Here is an 11,549-nt window from a genome sequence, read left to right as displayed (position 1 = left end):
GGTTCTTGGATATTCAGCGTGGATATTTTTGTAGGGTTTTTCGCTGACCGCATAAGTCCGCTTTCTATATTTCTGCTATTATATAGTGGGCCTCTCTTTGCTGAATCTAGTTCATACTTACGTTTGTCCTTTCTTCTTACCTCACCGTTATTATTTGTTGGGGGCGTGTCTTTACTTTGGGGTACCTTTCTCTTGAGGCAAGTGAGGTCTGATTTTCTCTGAAAGGGTTAGTTAGTTCTCCGGCTGGCGCGAGACGTCTAGAACCAACGTAGGTACGTTCCCCGGCTGCTATTAGTTGTGGGCTAGGATCAGATATACGGTCAGCCAAGATACCACCTCCCTATGAGCTGGTTTTTTATGTTTGCAGACTTTGCTGAAAACCCTGAGATCCTCTACCATTGGGATCATAACAGAATGCCAGGCCGAGTGAATAGTTAATGCATTGCAGAAGTGGGATTAAAAGAAAAGAAGTTCTGAGTTTTTTTTTTTGTTTGTTTTTTTTTTTCTTCCTTCCCGTTTATCTCTGAGTGGCTTGAAGCTCTGCTGCAGACATGAATGTTCAGACTCTGATTACTAGTGTGGATCAGCTTGCTGCACATGTGCAGGGCATTCAGGATTTTGTTATTAGCAGTCCTATGTCAGAGTCTAAGATACCTATTCCTGAGCTGTTCTCTGGAGATCGATTTAAATTTAGGAATTTTAGGAATAATTGTAAATTGTTTCTATCTTTGAGACCTCGTTCGTCTGGAGACTCAGCTCAGCAAGTAAAAATTGTTATCTCCTTCTTGCGGGGCGATCCTCAGGATTGGGCTCTCTCATTGGCGCCAGGAGATCCGGCATTGGCAAATATTGATGCGTTTTTTCTGGCGCTCGGATTGCTTTATGAGGAGCCCAATCTTGAAATTCAGGCAGAGAAGGCTTTGCTGGCTATCTCTCAGGGCCAGGATGAAGCTGAGGTGTACTGCCAAAAATTTCGGAAATGGTCCGTGCTTACTCAGTGGAATGAGTGCGCTCTGGCCGCAAACTTCAGAAATGGCCTTTCTGAAACCATTAAGAATGTGATGGTGGGCTTCCCCATTCCTACAAGTCTGAATGATTCTATGACGCTGGCCATTCAGATTGATCGGCGTTTGCGGGAGCGCAAATCCGCTAATCCTCTGGCGGTGTTGTCTGAACAGACGCCTGATTTAATGCAATGTGATAGAATTCAGACTAGAAATGAACGGAAAAATCATAGATGTCAGAATGGGTTGTGTTTTTACTGTGGTGATTCTACACGTTATCTCGGCATGCTCTAAACGGCCATCAAAGGTTGTTAGTCCTGTCGCCATTGGTAATTTGCAGCCTAAATTTATTTTGTCTGTGACTTTAATTTGTTCATTGTCTTCCTACCCTGTTATGGCGTTTGTGGATTCAGGTGCTGCCCTGAGTCTTATGGACTTGTCGTTTGCCAAGCGCTGTGGTTTTGTCCTGGAGCCTTTAGAAAATCCTATTCCTCTTAGAGGAATTGATGCTACGCCATTGGCAGAGAATAAACCGCAGTATTGGACACAAGTGACCATGTGCATGACTCCTGAACATCGGGAGGTGATTCGTTTTCTTGTTCTGCATAAGATGCATGATTTGGTTGTTTTGGGTCTGCCATGGTTACAGGCCCATAATCCAGTTTTGGATTGGAGGGCTATGTCTGTGTCAAATTGGGGTTGTCAGGGAATTCATTGCGATTCCCCGTCAGTGTCTATTGCTTCCTCCACTCCTTCGGAAGTTCCTGAGTATTTGTCTGACTATCAGGATGTATTCAGTGAGTCCAGGTCCAGTGTTCTTCCTCCTCATAGGGACTGTGACTGCGCTATAGATTTGATTCCGGGTAGTAAATTTCCTAAGGGACGATTATTTAATCTGTCGGTACCTGAGCATGCCGCGATGCGTTCTTATATAAAGGAGTCTTTGGAGAAAGGACATATTCGTCCATCCTCTTCCCCTCTTGGTGCGGGATTCTTTTTTGTGGCCAAGAAAGACGGGTCTTTGAGACCTTGTATAGACTATCGGCTTCTGAATAAAATCACGGTTAAATTTCAATATCCTTTGCCACTATTGTCAGACTTGTTTGCCCGGATTAAGGGTGCCTGTTGGTTCACCAAGATAGATCTTCGTGGTGCGTACAACCTTGTGCGCATTAAGCAGGGAGATGAATGGAAAACTGCATTTAATACGCCCGAAGGTCATTTTGAGTACTTGGTGATGCCTTTTGGGCTTTCTAATGCCCCCTCAGTGTTTCAGTCCTTTATGCATGACATTTTCCGGAAGTATCTAGATAAATTTGTGATTGTTTATCTGGATGACATTTTGGTTTTTTCTGATGATTGGGATTCTCATGTAAAGCAGGTCAGGATGGTGTTTCAGGTTTTGCGCGATAATGCTTTGTTTGTGAAGGGCTCAAAGTGTCTCTTTGGAGTGCAGAAGGTTTCCTTTTTGGGTTTTATTTTTTCCCCTTCTGCTGTGGAGATGGACCCAGTCAAGGTCCGAGCTATTCATGATTGGACTCAACCCACGTCTGTTAAGAGTCTTCAGAAGTTCTTGGGTTTTGCTAATTTCTACCGTCGTTTTATTGCTAACTTTTCTAGCGTTGTTAAACCTCTGACGGATATGACCAAGAAAGGTTCTGATGTTGCTAATTGGGCTCCTGCGGCCGTGGAGGCCTTCCGGGAGCTGAAGCACCGGTTTACTTCGGCGCCTGTTTTGTGCCAGCCTGATGTCTCACTTCCCTTTCAGGTTGAAGTAGACGCTTCTGAGATCGGTGCAGGGGCTGTTTTGTCGCAGAGAGGCTCTGGTTGCTCTGTGATGAGACCATGTGCTTTCTTTTCCAGGAAGTTTTCGCCTGCTGAGCGGAACTATGATGTTGGTAATCGGGAGTTGTTGGCCATGAAGTGGGCATTTGAGGAGTGGCGTCATTGGCTCGAGGGAGCTAAGCATCGTGTGGTGGTCTTGACTGATCACAAAAATCTGATGTATCTCGAGTCCGCTAAACGCCTGAACCCTAGACAGGCTCGTTGGTCATTGTTTTTCTCCCGTTTTGACTTTGTGGTCTCATACCTGCCTGGTTCGAAAAATGTGAAGGCTGATGCTCTCTCTAGGAGCTTTGTGCCTGACTCTCCTGGAGTCTCAGAGCCAGCTGGTATTCTTAAAGAGGGAGTAATCTTGTCGGCCATTTCTCCTGATTTGCGATGTGTGTTGCAGAGATTTCAGGCTGGTAGACCTGACCCTTGTCCACCTGACAGACTGTTTGTTCCTGATAAATGGACCAGCAGAGTTATTTCCGAGGTTCATTCCTCGGTGTTGGCAGGGCATCCTGGGATTTTTGGTACCAGAGATTTGGTGGCTAGGTCCTTTTGGTGGCCTTCCTTGTCGCGGGATGTGCGTTCTTTTGTGCAGTCCTGTGGGACTTGTGCTCGGGCTAAGCCTTGCTGTTCTCGTGCCAGCGGGTTGCTTTTGCCCTTGCCCGTCCCGAAGAGGCCTTGGACACACATTTTCATGGATTTCATTTCAGATCTTCCGGTGTCTCAGGGAATGTCTGTCATCTGGGTGGTGTGTGATCGTTTTTCCAAGATGGTCCATTTGGTGCCCTTGCCTAAGTTGCCGTCCTCTTCTGATCTGGTTCCTTTGTTTTTTCAGAATGTGGTTCGTTTGCACGGCATTCCTGAGAATATCGTGTCTGACAGAGGATCCCAGTTTGTGTCCAGATTCTGGCGATCTTTTTGTGCTAAGATGGGCATTGATCTGTCCTTCTCGTCTGCCTTTCATCCTCAGACTAATGGCCAAACGGAGCGAACTAATCAGACGCTGGAGGCTTATTTGAGATGTTTTGTTTCTGCGGATCAGGATGATTGGGTGACCTTCTTGCCATTGGCTGAGTTTGCCCTCAATAATCGGGCTAGTTCCGCTACTTTGGTTTCGCCATTTTTCTGCAACTCTGGTTTTCATCCTCGTTTCTCCTCGGGTCATGTTGAGCCTTCTGACTGTCCTGGGGTGGATTCCGTGGTTGATAGGTTGCAGCGGACTTGGAATCATGTGGTGGACAACTTGAAGTTGTCACAGGAGAAGGCTCAGCGTTTTGCCAACCGCCGCCGCGGTGTGGGTCCCCGACTTCGTGTTGGGGATTTGGTTTGGTTGTCTTCTCGGTATGTCCCTCTGAAGGTTTCCTCTCCTACGTTTAAGCCTTGCTTTATTGGTCCTTATAGAATATTGGAGGTCCTTAATCCGGTGTCTTTTCGTTTGGATCTTCCTGTGTCGTTTGCCATTCACAATGTGTTCCATAGGTCTTTGTTGCGGCGGTACATTGTGCCTGTGGTTCCTGCTGTTGACCCTCCTGCTCCGGTCTTGGTTGAGGGCGAGTTGGAGTACGTGGTGGAGAAGATCTTAGATTCTCGTCTCTCTAGACGGAGGCTTCAGTATCTGGTCAAATGGAAGGGCTATGGTCAGGAGGATAATTCCTGGGTGGTCGCTTCTGATGTTCATGCGGCCGATTTGGTTCGTGCCTTTCACGCTGCCCATCCTGATCGCCCTGGTGGTCGTAGTGAGGGTTCGGTGACCCCTCCTTAAAGGGGGGGTACTGTTGTGAACTATACTTTTTGGCTCCCTCTTGTGGTCACTAGCGGTATGGCTCTTGGATTTTCTTTCCCCAGGTTGGTAGTCACCTGGTTCGTTAGACCCTGGGTGTTCCTATTTAAACTCCCTGGATTCTTAGTCCATTGCCTGGCATCAATGTAATCAGTCCTTGTCTGGTTGCTCCTGTCTACTGGTCCTGATTTTTGCAAGATAAGCTAAGTCCTGCTTTTTTATTTTTGTTCTTTTGCATTGTTCTGTTTTTTTGTCCAGCTTGTTCATAATGTGATTCCTGATTTTGCTGGAAGCTCTAAGGGGGCTGATATTCTCCCCCCACACCGTTAGTCGGTGCGGGGGTTCTTGGATATTCAGCGTGGATATTTTTGTAGGGTTTTTCGCTGACCGCATAAGTCCGCTTTCTATATTTCTGCTATTATATAGTGGGCCTCTCTTTGCTGAATCTAGTTCATACTTACGTTTGTCCTTTCTTCTTACCTCACCGTTATTATTTGTTGGGCGCGTGTCTTTACTTTGGGGTACCTTTCTCTTGAGGCAAGTGAGGTCTGATTTTCTCTGAAAGGGTTAGTTAGTTCTCCGGCTGGCGCGAGACGTCTAGAACCAACGTAGGTACGTTCCCCGGCTGCTATTAGTTGTGGGCTAGGATCAGGTATGCGGTCAGCTCAGTTACCACCTCCCTATGTGCTGTTTTTTTATGTTTGCAGACTTTGCTGAAAACCCTGAGATCCTCTCCATTGGGATCATAACAGTTTATTAACACGACTAACAAAAAAGAGACAGGAAATGACACAAGACATTGTTGGAAAACGGGATGGGCAACAAGGAGGAAGAGAAACATTGATTTATGCAGTAAAACTATATACATGAGGAATTTAAAAACTGAATAAAGTGAGAAAGTCAGAAAAATACAAAGTGAAACATAATGATACAAATGCAAATAATGTTATAGCCTAAAACAAAAAAAATAGATAGGCATATATAGAATTTTCCTATTGGTTTGATCACTCTCATAGACCCTATTGCCGTGACCAAAATAGAAAAAATAGTAAATCCAACCACTCTGTCAACTCGTTAGGCTAGGTTCACATTGCGTTAGGGCAATCCGTTTAGCGCTAGCGCTAGCGGATTGCGCTAACGCAATGTTTTTTTAGGGGCCACGTTAGGGGTCGCGTTAACGTCCCCGCTCTCGCAGATCCCCAATCTGCGAGAGCGGGGAACGGACCTCGGGCGCGCCGCGGACGCTGCAAGCAGCGTCCGAGGCGCGTCACAGAAGAACGGCACATCACTAGCGCGAGCCGAAAAAGGCACGCGCTAGTGATGCGCTGCAGGAGAAATTTACATTGCTGTCAATGGGCACGCTAACGGACCCATTGCACGGCGTTAATTGCGACATTTTCGCCGTGCAACGCTGTCCGTTAGCGTTAACCCATTAACGCAATGTGAACCCAGCCTTAGCTAGGTAAAATTAATAAAATTCAAAAAAAGTTTTTTTTCCATTATTTGCAGATAGGGATAGGGTTAGGGTTGGGCTAGGGTTAGATCTAGGTTTAGGGTTAGAGCTAAGGATAGGGTTGGGCTAGGGTTAGATCTAGGTTTAGAGCTAGGGTTAGGGTTGGGCTAGAGTTAGAGCTAGGTTTAGGGTTGGGATTAGAGCTAGGGTTAGAGCTAGGGTTAGGGCTGGGCTAGAGTTAGGGTTGCACTAGGGTTGGGGCTGGGACTAGAGCTAGGGTTAGGGTTGGGATTAGACCTAGGGTTAGGGTTGGGGCTAGGGTTGAGCCATTGATTCCAGCCAATTTTGCGTTCAAAAACTAAAACTGTGCTCCTTCCCTTCCGAGCTCTGCCAAGCGCCCAAACAGTGGTTTACCCCCACATATGAGGTATCAGCGTATTCAGGACAAATTAACTTTTGGGGTTCAATTTCTCCTGTTACCCTTGGGATAAAAAAAATTGGGAGGCAAAGAGATCATTTTTATGGAAAAAATTGATTTTTTATTTTTTCGGCTCTACTTTATAAACATTTGTGAAGCACTTGGGGGTTCAAAGTGGTCACCATACATCTAGATAAGTTCCTTAGGGGGGGTCTAGTTTCCAAAAAGGTGTCACCTGTGGGGGGTTTCCAGTTTCCACTGTTTAGGCACATCAGGGGCTCTCCAAATGCGACATGGCGTCCCATCTCAATTCCAGCCAATTTTGCATTGAAAAAGTGAAAAGGCGCTCCTTCCCTTCCGAGCCCTGACGTGCGCCCAAACAGGGGTTTACCCCCACATATGGGGTATCGGCGTATTCAGGACAAACTGCACAACAAATTCTGTGGTTCATTTTCTCTTTTTACACTAGTTAAAATAAAAAAAAGGTTCAGAATTAAAGTGTTTGTAAAAAAAATTAAATATTAATTTTTTCCCTTCACGTTGCTTCAGTTCCTGTGAAGCACGTAAAGGGTTAATAAACTTCTTGAATGTGGTTTTGAGCACCTTGAGGGGTGCAGTTTTTAGAATGTTGTCAATTTTGGGTATTTTCTATCATATAGACCCCTCAAAATGACTTTAAATGTGAGGTGGTCCCTAAAAAAAAATGGTTTTGTAAATTTTGTTGTAAAAATGAGAAATCACTGGTCAACTTTTAACCCTTATAACTTTCTAACCAAAAAACTTTTTTACAAAATTCTGCTGACATAAAATAGACATGTGGGAAATGTTACGTATTAAGTATTTTGTGTGACATATCTCTCTGATTTAAGGGCATAAAAATTAAAATTTCAAAAATTGCTAAATTGAGCTGTGACATCACCTATTGTGAATGGTGGATCCTGTGTTATCTACTGTATATAGAGGTGTTATCAGTCATTGTACATGAGGAGGAGGTGAGCTGTGACATCACCTATTGTGAATGGTGGATCCTGTGTTATCTACTGTATATAGAGGTGTTATCAGTCATTGTACAGGAGGAGGAGGTGAGCTGTGACATCACCTATTTGTGAATGGTGGATCCTGCATTATCTATTGTATATAGAGGTGTTGTCAGTCATTGTACAGGAGGAGGAGGTGAGCTGTGACATCATCTATTGTGAATGGTGGATCCTGTGTTATCTACTGTGTATAGAGGTGTTACCAGCCATTGTACAGGAGGAAGAGGTGAGCTGTGACATCACCTATTGTGAATGGTGGATCCTGCATTATCTATTGTATATAAAGGTGTTGTCAGTCATTGTACAGGAGGAGGAGGTGAGCTGTGACATCATCTATTGTGAATGGTGGATCCTGTGTTATCTACTGTATATAGAGGTGTTATCAGTCATTGTACAGGAGGAGGAGGTGAGCTGTGACATCATCTATTGTGAATGGTGGATCCTGTGTTATCTACTGTATATAGAGGTGTTATCAGTGATTGTACAGGAGGAGGAGGTGAGCTGTGACATCACCTATTTGTGAATGGTGGATCCTGTGTTATCTACTGTATATAGAGGTGTTATCAGTCATTGTACAGTAGGAGGAGGTGAGCTGTGACATCACCTATTGTGAATGGTGGATCCTGTGTTATCTACTATATATAGAGGTGTTATCAGTCATACAGGAGGAGGAGGTGAGCTGTGACATCATCTATTGTGAATGGGGGATCCTGTGTTATCTACTGTATATAGAGGTGTTATCAGTCATTGTACAGGAGGAGGAGGTGAGCTGTGATATCACCTATTGTGAATGGTGGATCCTGTGTTATCTACTGTATATAGAGGTGTAATCAGTAATTGTACAGGAGGAGGAGGTGAGCTGTGACATCACCTATTGTGAATGGTGGGTCCTGTGTTATCTACTGTATATAGAGGTGTTATCAGTCATTGTACAGGAGGAGGAGGTGAGCTGTGATATCACCTATTGTGAATGGTGGATCCTGTGTTATCTACTGTATATAGAGGTGTTATCAGTCATTGTACAGGACGAGGTGAGCTGTGATATCACTTAATATGAATTGAGCAGGGTGAACATTGCAAGATTTGTGGGAAAAAAAAGGTTGGAAAATTGGAATAAAAAATAAAACATTAAAAAAAATACCTTTAACCCCCTTCTGCCATTGGACGTACTATTCCGTCCATGTGGGGTGGGCCCTAATTCCCAAGGACGGAATAGTACGTCCAGCACGATCGGCCGCGCTCATGGGGGGAGCGCGGCCGATCGCGGCCGGGTGTCAGCTGCCTATCGCAGCTGACATCCGGCACTATGTGCCAGGAGCGGTCACGGACCGCCCCCGGCACATTAACCCCCGGCACACCACGATCAAACATGATCGCGGTGTGCCGGCGGTACAGGGAAGCATCGCGCAGGGAGGGGGCTCCCTGCGGGCTTCCCTGAGACCCCCGGAGCAACGCGATGTGATCGCTTTGCTCCGGGGGTCTCCTACCTCCTATCCCTGCAGGCCCCGGATCCAAAATGGCCGCGGGGCTGCATCCGGGTCCTGCAGGGATCACTTCCGGGTGCCGAGCAGGCTGCAGATGAAAGCTGCAGCCTGCACGGCTGTAAGTGAGATCGGAGATCTCACAGAGTGCTGTGCACACTGTGAGATCAGCGATCTGTAATGTCCCCCCCTGGGACAAGGTAAAAAAAATTCCCACATGTGTAAAAAAAAAATAATAATAAAAAAAAATTCCTAAATAAAGAAAAAAAAAAAAAATATTATTCCCATAAATACATTCCTTTATCTAAATAAAAAACAAACAAACAATAAAAGTACACATATTTAGTATCGCCGCGTCCGTAACGACCCCACCTATAAAACTATATCACTAGTTAACCCCTGCAGTGAACACCGTAAAAAAAAAAAAAAAAAAACGAGGCAAAAAACAACGCTTTATTCTCATACCGCCAAACAAAAAGTGCAATAACACGCGATCAAAAAGACGGATATAAATAAACATGGTACCGCTGCAAACGTCATCTTGTCCCGCAAAAAACGAGCCGCCATATAGCATCATCAGCGAAAAAATAAAAAAGTTATAGTCCTCAGAATAAAGCGATGCCAAAATAATTATTTTTTCTATAAAATAGTTTTTATCGTATAGAAGCGCCAAAACATAAAAAAAATGATGTAAATGAGGTATTGCTGTAATCGTACTGACCCGAAGAATAAAACTGCTTTATCAATTTTACCAAACGCGGAACGGTATAAACGCCTCCCCCAAAAGAAATTCATGAATAGCTGGTTTTTGAACATTCTGCCTCACAAAAATCGGAATAAAAAGCGATCAAAAAATCTCCCGTGCCTGAACATGTTATCAATAAAAACGTCAACTCGTTCCGCAAAAAACAAGACCTCACATGACTCTGTGGACTCAAATATGGAAAAATTATAGCTCTCAAAATGTGGTAACGCAAAAAATATTTTTTGCAATAAAAAGCTTCTTTCAGTGTGTGACAGCCGCCAATCATAAAAATCAGCTAAAAAACCCGCTATAAAAGTAAATCAAACCCCCTTTCATCACCCCCTTAGTTAGGGAAAAATAAAAAAAATGTATTTATTTCCATTTTCCCATTAGGGTTAGGGCTAGGGTTGGGGCTAGGGTTAAGGCTACAGTTAGGGTTGGGGCTAAAGTTAGGGTTGGGGCTAAAGTTAGGGTTTAGATTACATTTACGGTTGGGAATAGGGTTGGGATTAGGGTTAGGGGTGTGTCAGGGTTAGAGGTGTGGTTAGGGTTACTGTTGGGATTAGGGTTAGGGGTGTGCTTGGATTAGGGTTTCAGTTATAATTGGGGGGTTTCCACTGTTTCGGCACATCAGGGGCTCTCCAAACGCGACATGGCGTCCGATCTCAATTCCAGCCAATTCTGCGTTGAAAAAGTAAAACAGTGCTCCTTCCCTTCCGAGCTCTCCCGTGCGCCCAAACAGGGGTTTACCCCAACATATGGGGTATCAGCGTACTCGGAACACATTGGAGAACAACTTTTGGGGTCCAATTTCTCCTGTTACCCTTGGGAAAATACAAAACTGGAGGCTAAAAAATAATTTTTGTGGAAAAAAAATATTTTTTATTTGCATGGCTCTGCGTTATAAACTGTAGTGAAACAATTGGGGGTTCAAAGCTCTCACAACACATCTAGATGAGTTCCTTAGGGGGTCTACTTTCCAAAATGGTGTCACTTGTGGTGGGTTTCTACTGTTTAGGTACATTAGGGCCTCTGCAAATGCAATCTGACGCCTGCAAACCATTCCATCTAAGTCTGCATTCCAAATGGCGCTCCTTCCCTTCCGAGCCCTCCCATGCGCCCAAACAGTGGTTCCCCCCCACATATGGGGTATCAGCGTACTCAGGACAAATTGGACAACAACTTTTGGGGTCCAATTTCTCCTGTTACCCTTGGGAAAATACAAAACTGGGGGCTAAAAAATAATTTTGGGGTGAAAATGTTTTTGTTTTTTTTCACGGCTATGCGTTATAAACTGTAGTGAAACACTTGAGGGTTCAAAACTCTCACAACACATCTAGATGAGTTGCTTAGGGGGTCTACTTTCCAAAATGGTGTCACTTGTGGTTTTTTTTACTGTTTAGGTACATTAGGGCTCTGCAAACGCAATGTGACGCCTGCAGACCATTCCATCTAAGTCTGCATTCAAAATGGCGCTCCATCCCTTCCGAGCCCTCCCATGCACCCAAACAGTGGTTCCCCCCCACATATGGGGTATCAGCGTACTCAGGACAAATTGGACAACAACTTTTGGGGTCCAATTTCTCCTGTTACCCTCAGGAAAATACAAAACTGGGGGCTAAAAAATAATTTTTGTGGGAAAAAAATGTTTGTTTTATTTCTACGGCTCTGCATTATAAACTTCTGTGAAGCAGTTGGTGGGTCAAAGTGCTCCCTACACCTCTAGATAAGTTCCTTAGGGGGTTTACTTTCCAAAATGGTGTCACTTGTGGGGGGGTTTCAATGTTTAGGCACATCA

This window comes from Ranitomeya variabilis, chromosome 2, assembly GCF_051348905.1.
Source record: "Ranitomeya variabilis isolate aRanVar5 chromosome 2, aRanVar5.hap1, whole genome shotgun sequence".
NCBI lineage: Eukaryota > Metazoa > Chordata > Amphibia > Anura > Dendrobatidae > Ranitomeya > Ranitomeya variabilis.
Note: the sequence above shows the minus strand (reverse complement) of the source record.